Source organism: Oncorhynchus gorbuscha, linkage group LG06, assembly GCF_021184085.1.
Source record: "Oncorhynchus gorbuscha isolate QuinsamMale2020 ecotype Even-year linkage group LG06, OgorEven_v1.0, whole genome shotgun sequence".
Lineage (NCBI taxonomy): Eukaryota > Metazoa > Chordata > Actinopteri > Salmoniformes > Salmonidae > Oncorhynchus > Oncorhynchus gorbuscha.
Window position 1 is genome coordinate 50,826,204 of NC_060178.1, and position 553 is coordinate 50,826,756.

A 553-nucleotide genomic window follows, 5' to 3' on the forward strand; every position below is an offset into this window, starting at 1 on the left:
CTCTCTCTCTCTCTCTCTCTCTCTCTCTCTCTCTCCCTCTCCCCCTCTCCCTCTCCCTCTCCCCCCACCCTCTCTCTCTCTCTCCCCCCTCTCTCTCTCGACACTCACGGATGGAAGTGACCGTTGACCTGTATGGCGTGGCCCTGAGAGCCAATGGCCTCCTGCCATTGAAAGACAATGAGATTAACGTCCAACTTTACAGTCCAACCCTGTTGTTTGTGCTCGCACGCTACCTGTGTTCTATTCATATTTTTATGAACATGTCTGATAAATAAACATATTATTTCATAGTTTATCAGCCTGCACTAACATGAGTGTACAAAACATTATGAACACCATCCTAATATTGAGATGAATGTTGTCATTTATCGGAGTAGTAACAAAATATATATTGCAGTTCTGAAGCTAATTTCCTCCAATTCTAAACATTTGGCATGGGGGCAGAGATTTATTTAGCTGTTTTAAAGCTAATTTCCTCCAATTCTAAACATTTGGCATGGGGGCAGAGATTTATTTATCTGTTTTAAAGCTAATTTCCTCCAATTCTAAACAT